The sequence below is a fragment of the Bos taurus genome, chromosome 5, assembly GCF_002263795.3.
Source record: "Bos taurus isolate L1 Dominette 01449 registration number 42190680 breed Hereford chromosome 5, ARS-UCD2.0, whole genome shotgun sequence".
Lineage (NCBI taxonomy): Eukaryota > Metazoa > Chordata > Mammalia > Artiodactyla > Bovidae > Bos > Bos taurus.
Genome location: NC_037332.1, coordinates 110,622,650 through 110,640,112, shown reverse-complemented (window position 1 = coordinate 110,640,112; position 17,463 = coordinate 110,622,650). Strand labels below are relative to the sequence as shown.

Here is a 17,463-nt window from a genome sequence, read left to right as displayed (position 1 = left end):
CAACTCCTATTCCCCTCCCCTCAAAGGCTCCATGCCTAGAGTACTCAATGTATGTCCTTAAGTACGTATGCAGCCCCAGAGGATATAGTTTTGTGTGTCTTTGTATGTGTGTGTGTATGTGTTTACACAAATGCAAACATGTCAGATGATGCTGTCAAATTGTGGTGCCGGAGAAGACTTTTGAGAGTCCCTTGGACTTCAAGGGGATCAAACCAGTCAATCCTAAAAGAAATCAACCCTGACTATTCATTGGAATGACTGAGGCTGAAGCTGAAACTCCAATAATTTGGCCGCCTGATGCAGAGAGCCGACTCATTGGAAAAGACCCTGATGCTGGGAAAGACTGAAGGCAAAAGGAGAAGGTGGGGGGACAGAGGATGAGATGGTTGGTTAGTATCACTGACTCAGTAGACAAGAAATTTGAACAAACTCCAGGATATAGTGGACAGAGGAGCCTGATGTGCTGCAGTCCATGGGGTCACAAAGAGTTGGACACGATGTAGTGACTGAACAACGACATGTCAGACATCCCATTTTATTTATTTCCCTTTTTCCCAAATAGGTCTTTTGGGTTTGACCCATGTTGTTCTACAGGTGAGCTACTTCTAACCACCATGTGCATCCACCACCTTTCACTTGCGTGCTAAGTCGTTTCAGTCGTGTCCAACTCTGTGCCACCCTATGGATTGTGGCCCTCCAGGCTCCTCTGGCCATGGGGATTCTCCAAGGCAAGAATACTGGAGTGGGTTGCCATGCCCTCCTCCAGGGGATCTTCCCGACCCAGGGATCATCTCTTACATCTCTTGCATTGGCAGGTGGGTTCTTTACCACTAGAGCCACCTAGGAAGCCCATAACATCTACTTACCTATTCCTTAGTTGGGGAAATCTGGGTTGCCTCTGCTTCACAGCTGCTGCAAGTGTTGCCAGGGATACATGGGGCGTGCCCCCTGTAGACCTGGGTGGAAGGTGCTCCAAGGTTTACACAGGTGGGTGGCTAGGTTACAGGCGCATGCTGTCATAATTGCTCCAAGTCCTGGCATACGCTGGGAAGGAGGTACCTATTTATGCTCTGGTCAACAGTGTGTGAGAAGTCCTGTTGGTAAAACTAATTAAAATAGCTTTGAGAATTCTTTGGTGAAGCAGACATTATTTTGGCAAGGTGAGCGCTGCCCCCAAATCATGTTTGGGCTTGTAGATAACTAGGTGGCATAACGCAAGTTTCCCCTGGATTTCCCCTGGTGATCAGGGGAGAGTCCTGCCTGGGCAATGGAAGGGCACTGAGGTTTGAGGTGGGGATACATTTTGAAACAGGGCGAGACTTGAATCCTCAGAGATCCCAGAAGTTAAAATAACCTCTGGGGATCTGGCATGAATGGTAGGCAAAGGGGACAGTCCCTAGTATTGGGCCTGGCACAATAAGTGAGTAAATGAAGGAGCGATTGGCCTGCATCTCTGCACATTTGCTGGGAGAGGGGGGTCTATGCTTCTGGGAACCTCAAATTTTATTTCCTGCTTTGGCCATGCCAGCTGGAGGTGCACACTTGGAAAGAGACAACATGTGTCCTTGAGGCCACCAAACCCTTATCTATGATCTCCCTGCCCATCTCTCCCAGCCTCCCATCATTCATTCATGAATACTGGCAGACACTGAACAGGCCAACAGTGCCAACCCCAGCACACTCAAAGCTTAACGTTCACCAGTGTACTGCCCTCAGCCGAGACTCCTCTCAAGTGACCTTGGCCTGGCTTCCCTTTGATGTCTCAGCCTCTGCACTGGAGACCCTCCCCTGATCATCCAGGGTAAACCAACCCCATCCCACTCCCCCATCCTTTGCATTTTTCTCCACTGCTTGTCTGAACTTCCCTTTGGGGGCATTTATTGCAATTTGTCCATGTCTATTTATTTCTGCAAGTTTTAAATTTGAAAAAAATCTAACCTGCTAAATTAGGACTCTTTAATTCACAAGTGTAGGTGCCTGACAGGCTTTCCAGGTGATGCCAGTTGTAAAGACCCTGCCTGCCGATGCAGGAGACATAAGGGACACGGGTTCAATCCCTGGGTTGGGAAGATCCCCTGGAGGAGGGCATTACACCCTACTCTGGCGTTCTTACCTGGAGAATCCCCATGGACAGAGGAGCCTGGAGGGCTACAGTCCATAGGATCACATAGAGTTGGATACAACTGAAGCGACTTAGCACTCATGCACACATGTAGATGCCTGGCACATTACGAGTGGTTAATAAATCCTTTGAAGTGACTGTCAGATGAGTAAGGGCTGAAATGAAGTTACCTATGGTTTTTTAGAGAAGGCAGAAGCCCTCTCTGTCTGGAGCCAGAAAGGAGGGCTTCTTGGTGGTGGTGGTGACCCCAGACAGAATGTTTACCAACTGGAGTCAGGAATTACAGGTGGAGAGAACTACATGGCATGTCCAGGAAACCATGGATAAGCTGGTGGGGACCACCACAGAGGACTCTGGGCAATGTAGGTGGAGGATTTTTCTTTAAACTTTTTATCGTAGAGCAATATATGTAAAGAAAAGTGCTTACATCGTAAGCATTCTTCGGGATGAATTTTCACAAGCTAAACACACCTGTATAACCAGTGCCCAGATCAAGAGACAAGACATTGCCAGCACCCCAGAAGTCCTCTTCGCGTCTCCCCTCATTCCTTTTTCCCCAAAGACATCACTGTCCTGACTTTGGTGTTTTTGAAGCTCACACAAATGGAATCATACATATACTTCTTTGTGACCGGCTTCTTCCTCTCAACACTGTGACATACGTTTAATCTCATTTCATTCTACTGATGATGGACATTCACATTATTTCTGGATTGTGGCTGCACTGAATAAAGCAGAAGAAAACCATGAAGAAAAACATCTTGTACCTGTCTTTCCACAAACATATGCATGCATTTCTGTTGGACCTATGCCCAGGAGTGAAATTGCTGGATTCAGGGTGAGCATCTGTCCACTTTCCGTGAGACAAGGCCAAACACTCGTTGTACCAAATATGGTCCCTGCAGCAGCAGTGTCCTGAGAGTTCCGGTGGCTCCACGTCCTCACCAACACTCGATATTTTCTATGATTTTTATTTTAGCCATTTTGGCTGGTGTGTATTGGCATCTCGTTGAGCTTTTATTTTGCATTCCCCTGATGACTAATAATGTCTTCATGTGTTTACAAGCCCCTGGGAGAACCTCTTTTGTGATAGACCTGTTCAAAGTCTCTTGCCCATTTTCCACCGGTTGCCTCTCTTTTTCTGATCGATTTGTAGAAATTCTTTGTATATTCTGGTTATGCGTCCTTTGTAGGGTACGTGTTTTGTAAGTACTCACTGAAGTACTCAACACCAGGGACTGATGTGGTTGAACTGTGTTTCTCAAAGCTCCCCCTGGCTCTGGATGCAGGGCAGGCTGCCTGTGAGACGGGGAGGAAGGGGTGCAGCAGTGGAGGTGACCAAGGGCAGCGGCTTGTGGCTTAGACGGCGGGGCCGGAGTCTAGAGCGACTTCAGTGGCAGCAGTGGCAAGCAACATCTGTCATGTCATGTCATGACAAAAACAAGATATGCATGGTGACAAAGAGAGGGGATGTCAAGGCTGGCTTCCAGGTTTCTCTGGCTGGCCGACAAGCTGACGCATTCTGCCCACCCGCCCGCCGGCAGCCAAAGGCGGCTTTGTCCTCCCAGGCCCCACCCAGGCCTGCTGGTCAGAGATGCTCTGGGGTCACCGTCAGGACATTGGAGAGAGTGCCCAGTGTAGAATCTGGGTCTCCCATGGCAACTGGGGGATAAACACCCCTCAACCCACACACACATGGCTGGGCTGGTCCAAGAAGACCCTGTGTCCCAGAGGGGTTGGCAGCTGCGAGATCTGGGCCCAGTCAGAGTGGACAATGACCCCCTGTCTGCAACCTTCTCACCCCTGGTGAGCCCAGGCTCAGGGGATGAGGGTCCTAGTACAATCCCTGGGGAAAGAGGAAAAACAGATCCTGCAGTGTCTGGCTTCCGATGAGCAGCGGGGACAGCGCTCTGAATCCCTCCCAGAAAGCCAGGACCCCCGCATCTCTTGTCCTGCTGAATTTCTTGACAACGCCCCACCCCCACTCTGTTTCTCAGGGTTCACTTGGGATAGCTCCTCCCCCGCCCTCTGCAGCTTGCTGCACTGGGTTTAGCAGATCACAGCATTTCTGCGGTGATACGGTAATTAAACCTGACAAACTCCCCTTCTGTTACATGAGGCGTGGAACGTTCACCATGTGCTGCACTGTGTCAGTGGCTTTGCATATGTGATGTCAATCACTCCTTCCAACGACCTCTCAGGGAAGTATTTGGTACATTTTATAAATGCGGACCCTGACTTGACCAAGTTCACACAGCCAGAGTGGCAGAGGCCGGATTTGAACTTGGGCCACTTGGACCCTGCAGCCCCCTTCCTCTCTCTGCTGGGCCTCTGGAATAGTGGGGGTGTAGGGGGTTTTGGATGTCCTCCCACCCTGTGGCCTCACCATCACGTGACTCTGTGCGTGGGAATGGGCATGACTAATCTGTGCTACGGGAGGAGGGGAGTCTTGAGAGGGCTCAGGTTCATACCCGGGCTTTGCCCTACCTTGCAAGGTGAGTCACTTTTCTTGGGGCCTCCACCTCCCCATCTGAGCAACGAGGTCATCCCTATGCAGCCTTGCTCCCGGGTTCTTGTAAGGCAGCACACTGCAGAGCTGAGCTCAGGTGGAAGGGGCTGTCTGCTTCCGTCATACGCTCCTTGTTTGGCTTTTTCCCAGTGCCTAAGCTGACCTTTTCTGTTCCCTTTTTTGGTGTTAGGGAAGAGTCAGATGGCTTCCCCAACCCCGCATTCTCCAGCCTGCCTTTTTCTCAGCTTAATCAGTCTCCAGCTGCCCAAGTGTCCCAGGCAGACCCTGGGTTCCGGCCAACGGTGGCCGCCCCCATCCCAGGGCTCCAGGCCGGCCGGATGGGCAGCTGGTACCGGAAATGGCCTTGATAGGAGATTCCCCCCCTTTCCGGTGCTCAACCACTTCCTCTCTGACAGAGCACGCAGTCTCTAGAAGGTTCTGCTGCGGGGACTGAGGGACATGGGCTGGGCCCTTGTCTGTTGTTCTCCAGTGTCCTGTAGTAGCAGACACTGCCGGGGGGAGAGGGGAAGGGGGGTCCTCCTTGGCACCCTTGGGGCTTCCCTGGTGGCTGAGATGATAAAGAATCTGCCTGCAATGCAGAAGACCCAGGTTCCATCCCTGGGTCAAGAAGATTCCCTAAAGAAGGGAATTGGCTACCCACTCCATTATTCTTGCCTGCTGAATTCCATGGAAAGAGGAGCCTGGCAGACTGCAGTCCATGGAGTCGCAAAGAGTCAGACACGACTGAATGATTAATACTTTCACTTTTCACTTTTTTTTCCTTAGCACCCAGTCCCTTGCCTCCGTCCTGACAGCACCCCCTGTTACCAGATGGGTAGACCCCATCCCAGCTCCAAATAGGCCCTGATTGGTTTAACCAGTTACTACATCTCATCCTGTGGTTGTGATTGGTTCAGGGATAGTCACCTGACTTAGGCCAGGCCAATCACAGCAACCACCTCTCCTTGAGGTCTCCAGGAGGTAGACTTTCTCTCCATTGGACCTGAAGAGAAGCAAGTAGACCCAGACCTGAGTGGAGGACATACTGAGATCCCCAGGGGAGAGCCAGCCTGGGAAAGGAGCAAATGTGACCACGTAGAGCTGAGAGATGGAGGCAGAGAAACCAGGTCCTGTCACTCTGCCTGCCTGACTGGATCAAGCTTTGCTTGAAACCTCAAAAACCCCTGTGCTTTTGGGTTACTATATAGCCCATAGATTTTAGTCTTTAAAAGCCCCCATTGTTATCCAGTTGCCAAGTCGTGTCTGCCTCTTTGAGACCCCATGGACTGCAGCATGCCAAGCTTCCCTGTCCCTCACCACCTCCTGGAGTTTGCCCAAGTTCATGTCCATTGAATTGGTGATGCCATCCAACCATTTCATCTTCTGTTCCCCTCTTCTCCTTCTGCCTTCTATCTTTCTCAACATCAGGGTCTTTTCCAATGAGTCAGTTCTTTGTATCAGGTGGCCAAAGTATTGAAGCTTCAGCTTAAATTGCTCCTATATGTTGGGTTTTCCTTGGTTCTTCCTTGGAATCCAGAAATCCTGAATAAGGCCTGTAGAATGATGAGGGCCAGGCCTCGAGTCCTTTTCCTGCATATCCCACTCACAGGACAGAGCCCAGGATCCAGCCCAGCACCAAAAATGTCCCTGTCCCATCCTTAGTCTCAGAGCCAGAAGAACATTTACAGGCCTTAAGTCCAGGGCCCCCCATTTTTCAGATGGGAGCACTGAGGCTCATCACTCCTCACCCTTTTCCTTTCTACTGAGTTCTTGCTGGAGGCCTCAGAAAGATGGGAGGAGCTGAGGATGTAGCCATGCTGAGTCCCCAGGCCTCTCCACCCCCAACTCCAGGTCCTCTGGGGAGGTGGGCTGTATTCTATATTGCTACCACCACAGTGGGCCTGGCATGCACACAGAATGTAAACAGCTCTCACTGGGGTACTCTCAGTAGTCTATAGGGTCAAGGCCAAGACTTTACCCTGACATCTGAGACTCAATCCCTTCTCTCTTTTCTTCTGCATCCTCTCTATTCCTCCCTTGAGCCAAGGAGGGGAAACTTGTCGCCAATGTGCAGGCCTTGTCCCTGCAAAAATCTGTTGGATATCGCTGAGCCAACGGGTTGCATCACTTTAAAGTCATGACCGTGAATCTCTAGGCTTTTGGTATTTGTTCCAACTATTTTCTGCATCATTAAATAAAAGCTTAAGACAACAACATTTTATTATCTCACAAGGATTCTGTGGGTCATGGGTTTGGGAGGGTCTCATCTGTGTTGCTCAGGGTCTCACTGAGTGGCTGAGGCTGGAACATCTGAGCCCTGACTGGGCATCTCTCTCCCTCCATGGACTTAGAGACTTTCCAGGTTGTCTCTTCATGGGCTAGCTTGGGCTTCCATACAGTATGGCAGCTCAGGGTTCCGGCATGGGTATCCTACAAGACAGAAGCTCTTCTCATGTAGCTTCAGAAGGGTTGTACTGTTGTTCCACCCATTCCATCAGTAATGAGTAAGTCAAAAGCCTGCCCAGGTTCAAGTGGAGGAAAATTCGACTCCATTTCTTAGTGGAGGCATGGAAGGTTCTAGAAGAGCTTGTGGGGTGGGAGATGTTCCCATCTTGGGAAAAATGCGATCGGCCAGTGTGGATGGGTGACGCTGACACATTTTTCTGGTCTGCTTGTTTTCCCCTTCATGGAAGAGGGTTCTTTCTCACCTTCTCCTCCTTCTGCAAATATCCAGGGCCCTCTTCCCTTATTTATGATCCATGATCTTGCTGCTTTTTCACTGAAATAACAGAAGGAATCATGGGAAAATGCCCACATGCTCCTACAACCTGGCCCCCCACCCGCTCACACTGACATCCCCCTGGTCTTGTGGTTGGTGTATCTGAGAGTCTCCCTAAGGCCCACCTGAGCCCTGGATTTTATCCCCTTCTTGCAATTTGCTTCCCTTCTTGCACCACCAATTTCCTCTCTTCCAGGAAAACTCTTCAGAAGAGAATGCTAATTCTTCTTCTGTCTTAAAAACAAAAAAGAAAATGAGTCAAACCCTAAAACAACCCTGTCTTCACCCCAACACTCAGGTTCGCTGCTCCCAGGCCTGCCCTCACATTTGCAATGCCCGGGAGAAGAGCACAGGAGAGAGGCCCACATACCCGAAATATCAAAATGATGTAAACACGTGGGCTAGCTGTTAACTCACACCCGTCTTTTCTTTCTACTTGAGAAGCTGATCTTAATGAAGTGTCTGGGTTCAGAACTCTCCCACTCCTTGAATGGTCGCAGGGGACAACCAGCCTCGGCCTTGGCACTTGCCCTGGTTCCCAGCCCAGCTCCCTTCTTTCTCACCCCTGGCTCCACCCACACCTTGAATGGCCCTGAGCACCTGTGTGTGGACACCTAGCTCAGACCAAGCTCTGTCCAATGCCTCCTGCCTCCGCCCCCACCCCTGCAACAAACAGTTGTCCCCTGGACACCCCTTGAGAAGAGGCCCGCATAGGGCTCTCTGAGCCTCTTGTCTAGATTTCAGGTGGCACAGTGGTTCCCCTCTTCAGCAACACCCCTAAGAAGCATTGGCTTCACTTGCCCTTTTGACTGCCTTTCCTCTATTCTTTTTTCAAACCCTCTCTTTCCTAAAAGGCTTGCCCCCATTGCTTGCAGGAACCGTATCTCTCATGTCCCATCCACTTGCATGCTGCTAAAGGCTGAGCACCTTGGCTGAGGACCAGCCCCCCATCTCTGCACTGCTCTCCTGGGCCCCCACCTCCCTGGCTATTCCTCTCAGGCTGCTCTGCTGGTCCGTCCTTCCTTCTCTGACTTCTAAATGTTGGGGGAAGCCCAGAGCTCAATCAGTGGACCTCTTGCCCACACCCATTCTCTAGGCGATCCCATCTTCTCTCATAGGTTAATTACCACCCACAAGCCCATGACACCTAAATGTCATGCCAGCTCCATCACTCCCCGAGGATGGCTTGCATTTATCGCTGGACATCTCAGCCTCAGCCTGTCCAACCTCAGCGCCTGCCTCCCTGCTGCCACCTATCCCGACGCTGCCCCACCCAGCCAGCCAGCCTCCCACAGCTGGGGTATAAACCTTGGAATTAGCCTTCCCTTTCCTTTACCTGTCCCCGGCCGATGCGGCAAACAATGTCAGCTCTGCCTTCAAACACATGTCAGATTCCTCATCTTCCTCACCTCCAGGCTGCCAGCCCAGTCCAGCCCCTGCCTCTCCCCAGTCTCTTACTGACCCACCCAACCCCAGGCTGAGCAGTTCCTCACCATGGGCCCCAAGTGGACCTCGCCTCCCCTGCCCTCCCCTCAGGCTCTGCGTTTGCCCTCCCTCTGCCTCTTCCCCAAGTCCTCCTCCTCCAGATCCCACACCTCACTTCCTTTAGTCTGGGATCAAAATATCACGCTCAGGTGAGACCTTCCCTGACCACTTCACAGCAAATGAACTGCCGCCTCCCCATGCAGCCTCATCTTTTCTCAGAGCACTTCTTACCATCTGGCCTCTCATACATTTTACTCGTTAATGGTTCTATTGCCTGTTTTCCTCCACTTGAATAGAAGCTGTGCTTGGGGGTCCCCAAACAGTACATGTGCATGCTTGCTAAGTTGCTTCATTCATGTCCAACTCTGCGACTCCATGGACTGTAGCCCACCAGGCTCCTCTGTCCATGGGATTCTCCAGGCAAGGATACTGGAGTGGGTTACCATTTCCTTCTCCAGGGGATCTTCCTGACCCAGGGATCGAACCCTAGTCTCCTGTGTCGCCTGCACCGGCAGGTGGGTTCTTTACCACTAGCACCACCTGGGAAGCCTGAACAGTGCATGACGCATAGTATATACTGAACAATAGGAATGTTTCTTGAGTGAATAAATGATGAGTGAATTGCTGACCAATCCTTTGAATGCCCACTTAGCTCTAGCACAGCGGGCTTCTAGTGAATTGCAGCCTGCGTGTCCCTCCTGCTCTGTAGTTAAATGATGCTCCAGACATAGGGCAGGTCTCTTAACAACACCCTGTTGCACTTCCCTGTTACCCCTTGCCCTCCCTGAAGCCCTCTTGTGAGCAGTCACCTCCTCCCTTGAAGCCGTCCTGTGAGCAGTCACCTCCTCCCTGAAGCCCTCCTGATTCACCCATCTCTCTCTTTCTCTGGTGCCTTCCTCTGGGGAACACATTCCATCCGTGTCAGCATTGTCTGTGCCTGGTGACTGTCCCACCCTCCCAGTGGACAGTGCACTCGCCAGGGAGGGCTATATCTTGAGCATTTCTATAATCGCTCCACTGATCCCCAGCACCCAATAGGTGCTCATTCAGTGTTGGCTGACTTTAAGCTGCACATATGGCTTAGTTTTAAGTTCAGTGTTTTCCGCTAGGCCTTAGTTTAAGTCTTGTTTCTTTATTTTCTAGTTTATCTTTAATGTGTTTTTTAGTACCTTTATTCTCCTTTTTAAAACTTTTAAAACCGACACATGCTCATTGCAGAAAACATGCAAAATATGCAAGGGTATAACTAAGGTCATGGCATCCGGTCCCATCACTTCATGGCAAACAGATGGGGAAACAGTGGAAACAGTGTCAGATTTTATTTTTGGGGGCTCCAAAATCACTGCAGCCATGAAATTAAAAGACACTTACTCTTTGGAAGGAAAGTTATGACCAACCTAGACAGCATATTAAAAAGCAGAGACATTACTTTGTCAACAAAGGTCTGTCTAGTCAAGGCTATGGTTTTTCCAGTGGTCATGTATGGATGTGAGAGTTGGATTATGAAGGCTGAGCACTGAAGAATTGATGCTTTTGAACTGTGGTGTTGGAGAAGACTCTTGTGAGTCCCTTGGACTGCAAGGAGATCCAACCAGTCCATCCTAAAGGAGATCAGTCCTGGATGTTCATTGGAAGGACTGATACTGAAGCTAAAATTCCAATACTTTGGCCACCTGATGTGAAGAGCTGACTCATTTGAAAAGACCCTGATGCTGGGAAAGATTGAGGGCAGGAGGAGAAGGGGACGACAAAGGATGAGATGGTTGGATGGCATCACCGACTCAATGGACATGGGTTTGGGTGGACTCCAGGAGTTGGTGATGGACAGGGAGGCCTGGCGTGCTGCAGTTCATGGGGTTGCAAAGAGTTGGACTCGACTGAGCAACTGAATTGAACTGATAAAAGATAAAATTACTCCTAATTTAACAATCCAAAGATAACCATTATTAGCATTTACTAGCTAAGTATCCAGATATTAGCATTATCAGCATTCAACTTTTTCTTCTGGGCACCCATTTTATTCTTTTATTAAATCTTATATTGTGACCATATCTTATGTCACCACTATTCTTCAAAGACATCATCTTGAATGGCTGCATAATATTTCACTGTGTCAGTTTATCATAGTTTATTTCACCAAGGGCTCATGACACACACACTGCCCCCCTGACCTCTGCACACATACACAACCCCCACCCATCCACCCCCACACTCTGACAGCACGCTGTGTGATAAACACCCTGACACACACTCCGGCAGCTCCCCATCTTCACAATGGAGGTGATTTCCCAGCCCGGGGTGAACAGTGCACTGATCATGTGGACCCAGCAGGGTGGGGTTCCAGCCTTTTCCTCTTACTGTCCCTCAGACAGACAGATGTCGGGACAGACACCAGACAGCAGACAGAGAGAGCAGACAGGAGACAGACAGGGGTCAGGGGAAGTAGATGCAATGGCTTTGGGGTGTCTGGGCTTTTAAGGAGGTCAGGGATGGGGAAGGTGGGGCGGTGGGCAGCAGGGCTGTGCTCTGACGGGAAAGCCGCGGGCCAGAGCAAGTGACGGAACGGGGCTTCTTCTGCTTAATGCCCTCGAGTGTGTACAGAGGGAGACTGCAGAGCAGAACCCTCAGAATCCTGGGACCATGGAGGCTCTGCCCTCCAATGGTCAATGCAGGCGTGGAGGTCCAGCGCTGGGACCTCTCAGGGCTCCTGATTCCAGCAAAGAGCCTTTTCTGGCTCCCTGTGTGGCCTGGACCAGAGTCCCCTGGTCTCTGTCCCAAGAGCAGCAAAGAGCTTTTGAATTGCATTAAGGGGAAAGGAGGGCAGACGGCTCACAGGGTCTCTAGGACTGGGCAGAAGGGCTTGGGGTGGCTCTTGAACTGCACGAGAGGAGAGAAGGAGGGAGTCCAGACACTGGTGCCCCAGATTTGACCCCCAATGTGTCCATTCCAGCACATCCCTCCCACCCTTCCCCACCCACCCTGGGAGATCTCCCGGGTCCCCCAGTGCAGAGGACAGCTCAGAGCGGACAGGGGCCCGTGCATGGGTGTGGTCTCCCGAGGATAGGAGTTTCTGAGGCCCACCCCTGGGAGTTGTCCTGACCCTGCTCCTTCCCAGACTGCTCTGCTCTGTTTGCAGAAAAACAAGGAAAAGAATGAACGCAGCCCTCAGAAGTCTGGGGAAGGAACAGTGAATGCATGGGGTCCAGAGTCACCTCAACGTGGCTGACTGTGGGGTCTTGGACAAGTCATTTCCCTCCCAGGACCCCCCAAGACACACCCATGCAGGAGATTCTGGAGACTGACCACCCTGGGACTGCACTGTTTCTGGCTTTTCTCTGAGTCTCAGAAGTCTGCAGATCATTGCTGCAAATGGAGTTGGCCTAGATAAATAGTGGAAATCACCCTAACCTGCCCCAGCTTTTCAGTGCACAGAAGAGCTGGGTTTCTGCTCTTGATCAGGGGAAGAGGCTTTGCAAAGAGGCAGTTATCAGATCGTGACACCACAGGGTAGCAAGGCAGAGACTGCCCAAAGGAGGGAGACAACCCTCCCATTTTGCAGATGGAGAAACTGAGTCTCATAAAGGAAAAGTAAGTGTCCCAGGTACCAAAGACTAGAATTTCAGAGCCCTCTGCCTCTCCCTCTCCTTCCCTGATCCAGCCACCCCTGCTCCCCCCAGTCATTCTCCAGGGCTTCTCCTGAGTGGTAGTGGTAAAGAATCTGCCTGCCAAAGCAGGAGACACAAGAGCCAAAGGTTCGATCCCTGTGTTGGGAAGATCCCCTGGAGAAGGAAATGGCAACCCACTCCAGTATTCTTGCCTGAAAAGTCCCATAGACAGACAAAAATCCCATTCCCTGGGGATGGGGGACAATCTGGGGAGCCCCACAGGCAGAACTAAAAGCAGAATCCTCTTCCCTAGCGACAATGAAACGTACATTACCATATGTAAAACAGATAGCCAATGGGAATTTGCCGTATGACTCAAGGAACTCCTACAGGGTCTTGGTAACAACCTGGAGGGTTGGGATGCGGAGAGAGGAGAGAGGGATGTTTAAGTGGGCAGGGACGTGAGTAAGCCTGGGACTGGTTAGTGTTGATGTTTGGTAAAAACCAACACAATACTGTAAAGCAATTATCCTTCAATTTAAAATAAATTAAAAAAAAAATAAAGAAGCAAGTCAAAATACAAAAAAAAAAGAACCCTCTCCCCTATTGGCCCCCCAGGTCTCTCTTTCCTGGGTTGGGGTTTGTCTGCTTCTGTGATAGCCTGGGGTGAGTGGGATGGTACGAGAGAGGGGTCCCCTGTCCCCTCAAGTCCAAGGGGCACCCCAAGTGGGATGCTGTTCTGCCAGGCCAGGCCAGCGTGGCACTGGGCCAGCACCCCCGGCAGCGCCTGCTCCAGGCAGCTGGACAGGCTCCGGCCAAGAATGCCAGGAATGCGGAGCGGCTGTGTCCTTCCCGCTCCTCTTCCTCCCCCCACACCGAGAACAGGATATTCCCTGTCCAGGGAAGCCCGCGGCCATCCCCTTTATGGGAAAACCACAGGGCACAGGGCATGTGGTGGGCACCGCTCCTGCCCTGGGATGGGCACTCGGTACAGGAGCGCCTGGGGGGGCTGGCACCAAGGGGGAGCACACGGCGGGCCTGTGCAGGATGGATGTTTGTTGAGGACCTACTACGTACCTTGTGCTTCATTCACAGGTTGATACTCAATCTCACCAACCCTATCAGGTTCTCTCTCCCAGGTGAGGAAACTGAGACTAGGAGGGGCCAGGGAACATGCCTGAGGGTACCAGCTGGCAAGTGCCAGAGGCAGACTTGGTCCAAGCCAGTCTGACAGTTGAGCCAACTTGCTCTCAGTTGAGGCCCTTGCTCTTAGCCACCAGGCCACTTGGCCTCATCTCCACTGTGGCCCCTAAAGGCTGTCTCCTGGGGCCCCCCCATGACACCTGCAGAATATGGGGGCATGCTTCAGAGAGGCAGACCCTTCCCTCCATGGGCAGCTGGTCTGTTTGGCAATATGCAAAGGATTAAGGTGGGAGGTTGTCTCTGAGATACAGGGGCTGATGCTCAGCTCTGCCCCCCACCCCCACCCCTGTTCTTGCAGAAGCTCAGCATCAGGGAATCCAGGAGTTTGACCAGGGTTCAGGATCCAGGAGGGGCTCTTTCTGGACCCTCGGTGATGGGCAGGGGGGTTGTCACTTGTCCGAGGGGCAGGGATAGGAGGTAGCCCTCTGGGAAGGCTGAAGGGAGATTCAGGGGTGGAGGGGGGAGAAATGAGGGGCACTAGGCTCCAGCTGTGAGATCCTAGAGGTGTCCCCACACTCCAGGCTGCGGACCTATCTCTACCTGCTTGCTCCGGCCCTGGGTCTGGGCTGCCCCTCTCGGACATCACCCTGGTCAGCTCAGGTGCAGCCTTCCCATCCCTGACCTGGATCAGGCGCTGTCGGTGGGTGGGGACAGACTACAGCGCCTCAAAGAGCTGTGCTGCAGAGGTTGCCTAGAGCCAGGCCCACCAGGACCCAGACCCAGGTGATGGGAGAACAAGGGGTCATCGACACAGGAGGACCGACCCATTAGAAACAGAGGCACCAAGTCTCAGGGGGGCAAGTGGCCTGCTTGAAGTTCACAGAGCTGTCACCTTGCAGCTGGGGCCCACCAGCCCTCACCAAGGGGGTCTGGGCTGGAGTCACCAGGCCCCCCGCCTTCCCCTGGCCCCTGAGGTCTGTCTGGTTCTGTTCCAGTGTGTTGTCCTGCACAGGCTCCTGGTCCCCGGGGGGGAGGTGGGGGGCAGGGGCAGGTAAACAGGATCCCCTGCCGCACTCCCTGACCTTGTTTACCTCCCAAAAGAATGTGAGGGCGTTCTTCCCCTTCCCAGGCTATGAGTCACAACTCAACAACGCGCCAGGCTCCCGCCACTGCCTGCCCGGCCTCCATTCACCGCCCACCCCCCCCAGACCCCGGACCCTTGCCTCCTCACCCGATGATGTCAACCTTGTCTCCCCCTCTGCCCACCCCCCTCACCCTCTGGAGCCCACTGCGGGGGGGAGCGGGGGGGGGGGGCTCGAGTCGCCATGGCAACCGCTCACAACAGGAAGCAAGGCCCCAGTGGAGGCCTGAGCTGGGGCAGAAACACAGGAAGCCGCGCTGAGCACCGAGCAGCATTGTCAGTCGCGGTAAAAAGCAAAACAGGACAAAAAGATTTAATGAGAACAATTAGCCCAAAGAAAAAGGAAAAAAAAAAAAGAGCCGAAAAAACAAACAAAGCCAAACAGCCTGAAGGCAGGAGGCTGGCTGAGCTCCAGGGACCCCGTGTTTCCCCTCCTGACACAATGTCGGTTAAATAATACTTCCTTCTCAGAAGGAGGCTCCTGGCCAGGGGGTCGGGGGGAGAGGGATCCTTCCCAGTGGCCCTTCTGTTGAGCAACCCCCCCCAAATTCTGCGGAGCAGATGGGCTAGTCCCCCACCCCCACGCCAGGTATTATTACTCCCCAAGTCCTGCGAGGGGTACATCTAATTCAGGGGAAAGAAAGGGCAGACGCCTGGGGCACTGAGATGAAAACAAGTCCTGGCCGCCCCCCACCTCCCACCCCCGGCTGGGAAATTCTGTGTGGTGACCTGTCTCTTTCCAGCCTCAGTTTCCTCCTTCATTTCCATCCTCGTGGTCATCGCCATCTTCCTCCCGCCTCACTGATTGGCGCATGCGCATAGATGCGCGACAAGTGTTGCATGAACTTGTGAAGGAATGAATGAATCAGCGGAGGTTCATCGAGGCAATTTTCAGCTCAGAATGAACTGAGAGTCAGAAACGGACAGGCAGCCCTCTGTGAGGGGCAGCGCTGTCAATGGAGGTGGGCAAGCAGAGGTGGGGAAGACTTGGTAGGATCCTAGAGAGAAGACTGAGCCCTGGGTTGGGGGGTGAAGGTTCCTCTGGGCTCGCTCTCTCCCACGTGCTGAGGGCTCTGCCTGGATGATACAGTCTGGCCCCTAGGCCCTGACAGTTCTGGAAGGCAGCTGGAGGCACTGTGCCCATTATCTAGAAGGGGACCAGGACCTCGGATGAAGCTAAGGCTCAGGGGCAGAGGGGCCAGCATCCAAGGCCTTGGGAACGTGATGAAGGTGCATGACACTGGCTGTATGGTGACAGAGTGCAGGTCACCCTCTGCAATGATCGCCCCAGTATGTGTGACGAGCCTAGCAGTTCCTGCCAAAGCTGGTGATGGAAGGAAGCAGTGTGTGTGTGTGGGGGGTCGGTGGTTGGGGTGAGGTGGATGCTCAGATGAAGAGGCTGACCGAGCTTCACACCCACCCCCATGCAGGCAGTGGGGGCCGCTGGAGGAAACAGGCCAAAAAAACTTGATAGGAGTTTGTTGGCAATGATGAAGAGGATCGCTGTTCTACTCAGGGCCCCCAGACACTCAGAGGTGTCACAAAGTAAGGGGAGACCTCGTGGGAAAGAGAGGTGAGAGCCGGATCAGGAATGACCTTGAGGGCTATCAGAGGGCTATCAGAGAGTCTGATACTCTAGGCACCAGAGGGCCACTGGTGGCTTCCCAGTGTGGCAGGAATATCTGCAATTGGATAATTTAGGGAGACATCTTTGGACATGGGCTTCTCCAATGGCTCAGTGGGTAAAGAATCTGTCTGCAATGCAGGAGACACAAGAGATGTGGGTTCGATCCCTGGTTTGGGAAGATCCCTTGGGGAAGGAAATGGCAACCCACTCCAGTATTCTTGCCTGAAAAATCCCATGCACAGAGGAGCCTGGCTGGCTACAGTTCAAAGGGTTGCGCAAGTCGAACATGGCTGAGCAACTAAGCTTGCTTGCTTGCTCTAGACAGATTAGGAATGTGGGGGAGAGACATATCAGGAAAGAAGAGGATGGGAGATCAGGGAACCTGGGCACCGTGGACTTGGTTTCTTTTCTTTTGAACTAACAGAATGACACATATGGAGAAGGCAATGACACCCCACTCCAGTACTCTTGCCTGGAAAATCCCATGGATGGAGGAGCCTGGTAGGCTGCAGTCCATGGGGTTGCGAAGAGTTGGACACGACTGAGCAACTTCCCTTTCACTTTTCATTTTCATGCATTGGAGAAGGAAATGGCAACCCACTCCAGTGTTCTTGCCTGGAGAATCCCAGGGACGGGGGAGCCTGGTGGGCTGCCGTCTATGGGGTCACACACAGTTGGACACGACTGAAGTGACTTAGTAGTAGTAGTAGTAGTAGTAGTAGTAGTAGTAATGACACCTAAGTGTTTAGTCAATATTTATTGAATGAACGAGTTATAGCCACCTTACACTGAGATATTTATCTTGCACACATTTTGTTCATTCTCACTACAGCCCTGTGAAGTAAGTCTTATTCTTCCTAGTTTACAAATGAAAAAAAAAAGGAGGCTCAGAGAGGTTGAGAATTTTGCCCCAGGCTGACAGCACGGCATGGTGGAACTGGATTCCAACTCAGCTGACCCACCTGCCATCTCAGACATGCCACACAGCACTACTTGCCCCTATGCTGGCCCCATGCCAGCCTACAGGGACACTCAAATGTCAAGCCCCTGCC

At 52.2% G+C, this 17,463-nt stretch overlaps 1 long non-coding RNA gene across 1 annotated transcript; it reads right to left on the bottom strand.

Moving 5' to 3' along the window:
* Positions 1-6,708: 6,708 nt before the first annotated feature.
* Positions 6,709-10,538, bottom strand: LOC132345357 (uncharacterized). The gene is made up of 3 exons (XR_009494677.1): positions 7,536-10,538; positions 7,340-7,410; positions 6,709-7,061 (listed from the first exon to the last, which is right to left on the bottom strand). It is a non-coding gene; the product is annotated as an uncharacterized lncRNA (long non-coding RNA).
* Positions 10,539-17,463: the final 6,925 nt, after the last annotated feature.